At 44.3% G+C, this 2,315-nt stretch overlaps 1 protein-coding gene across 1 annotated transcript in view; it reads left to right on the forward strand.

Annotated features, from left to right (window-relative positions):
- Positions 1 to 1,045: 1,045 nt before the first annotated feature.
- LOC103365591 (leucine-rich repeat neuronal protein 1) overlaps positions 1,046 to 2,315 on the forward strand; it is a 20,517-nt gene continuing 19,247 nt past the window's right edge. The window contains exon 1 of the mRNA XM_008293065.1: positions 1,046 to 1,155. The gene's annotated coding sequence lies outside the window, so the exon portion shown is untranslated. The remainder of the gene's footprint in view (positions 1,156 to 2,315) is intronic.

A 2,315-nucleotide genomic window follows, 5' to 3' on the forward strand; every position in this document is an offset into this window, starting at 1 on the left:
CGTCTGTTTTAAAGTCACACAAACTGTTCGGCTTTTTCCAAAATTAAAAAGGTAATAAGATGAAACAATAACTAAAGGAATCCGTATGTTTACAGGTGAACCTTCAGGAGAAACGTTCAGCTTCTAATGATGATCCAGGTTGTTGTTGATGTCCTCTGAACTCCTGGTGTGATGATCAGTGATCAAGGAGATCAATAACCGATATCTGGAACTGTCAGAATTACAGTTTGTTATTTTTTTTTGGGACAAACTTTGATGAAACGTCTTTGTTTAGTTGTGTTTAATTAAACTAGTTGAAGTGATGAGTTGTTGCAGATCTAAACTGCTGTCACACATTCACACTGTGTTCTTATTGTTTGGATACATATATATTTATAGAATCTTCTTTTCCAGACTGTTTGTGTCCAAAGACATGAAATCAAAGCTGAAGTCAGTCTGTCATGCTTTTTGTCTGCTTGGTCACATTCTTAGTTATAATTCACTCATTTAGTTTATTCTTTCTCATTGAATTGAAGCTGAATTAAAGAACGGCTGCATGTTGTCCACCTGCCTGCTGTGTAATAATTCAGTATTTATTGTTCATAACTGTATTCTGTGTTAAACTTTTTTACACATTTCTGTTGTTGAGTTAAAACGCTGCAGTTCAAATGTAGATTTTGTGTCAGACTCCTTCTAAACGTGAACAAACTTCCTCCACATCTGAGGAAGTTTTCTGCTGAACTTCTTCTTCTGCTCTCCTCCAGACGCACAACGACACCACAGAAGAAGAGCGCGAGCCGAATCTGGAGCATTACGTCATGTCAGCAGACCCTCCCGCCCCCCCCTCCTTCCTCTCCGTGCAGCATCCGACCTCTGATTGGTCCGTCCGCCGGTGGCCTACAAACCCTATTGGCTGCTGCGGAGTCAGCTGCTGCGGACCTGATAGAGGACAGGAGGGAGGGATGCTCCGGATAAAAGCGGCGGCAGCAGCGTGAGTCGGTCCGCTTCCATCCGGATCAACGACGCCTCGGACCGGAGAAGCTCCAGCCGGACCCCGACCATCCCTCCCCGGCCTCTGAGCGGGACTCTGCCCGGCGGGGAGCGCCTGTGGCCGGCCTGCGGTGCCGCTGCGGCTCGGAGCGGCGGAGCGGGAGCAGCTGCAGGCGGAGGTGCAAGGTGAGAAGATGGGCGTCCGTCCGTCCTCCGGAGGTTAGAGGCGGATTCAGGGAGTATCTGTCATTTTTAGAAATGAACGAGCGCAGGCATATCAGAGAGATAAATGTTCCGGCATCCAGCAGGCTGGAAGTGAAATAAGATCCAGGTTTTTGTAGGAAGTAGAAGCTAGAAAATAAAACCCGTCATGTTTCATTGTCATGTGTGATAGGAGGTGATGACTCCGGTGTCGGTGCTACTTTCTCTCTCCTCCTCTGACTTCAGTTCACTGCTTCTCTTTAAATTATTCCTTCTTGCTGCTGTTCTGCATTTATTCCAGTGTTGAATTTCTTTAGTTCAGTTTTCATTTGATCTTGTTTTGTGCTGACACCTCCAGTCTGTTTACATGTGGAACTGATCCATTCATCAATAGCAATTATTTCTACAGCAGCTTTGAAACAAGTCAGACACAGTTCTGGATGCTGACAACAGATTCAGACACTAAGATGCACCAAATAAATACATTTTCAAGCTGCTGGCGCCAAAAAATCCCGTAAAACATGTAAAACATCCATCTGATAAAAACACCATGAATAGAATACGTGTTTCCCGTATGTGCGTATTTATTTTACCCTTTTGATGTTTGATGAAGAATATTTACATGTTTAACAATGATGTAATCATAGATAGATGATAGATTAATAGAGAAGGTACAGACATGTTTGTGTAGGGTCAGGACGTGGTTAGCGTAGCTTAGCATAAAGCCTGGCTGAAGCTCACTGACTAATGAACCCTGAACTGAAACGTAAAACGGATTTTATGGGGCTGGTATCAGTGAGCACAGGCCTGTGTAGCATCTCCTGAATGTGCAATAACTCCGATTACAGGAGAACAGCAGAATATTTGCTCCAATGTGAAGTTAAAAACTAAAAGTTCAGATTGACTCAATAAAAGTTCAGGCCTGACAGCAGAAACTCAACACAACTGAAGACAGTCCAGCTTCATGACTGAGGTTCTAATCTTTGCTCCACTTTTCCCTGGAAAACACCACAAAGGGCTTCTGTTGGACTCACACTGTCCAGGTCCTGGTTCCACTTGGTTCTGGTGTACAAGCTCCTGATGATGTTGTTCTCTAGATGTTCTCCTGCTGGAATGTTCCTCTTCTTCATCTGGTCAGCCAGTAT

This window comes from Stegastes partitus, unplaced genomic scaffold (assembly GCF_000690725.1).
Source record: "Stegastes partitus isolate 25-593 unplaced genomic scaffold, Stegastes_partitus-1.0.2 Scaffold855, whole genome shotgun sequence".
Lineage (NCBI taxonomy): Eukaryota > Metazoa > Chordata > Actinopteri > Pomacentridae > Stegastes > Stegastes partitus.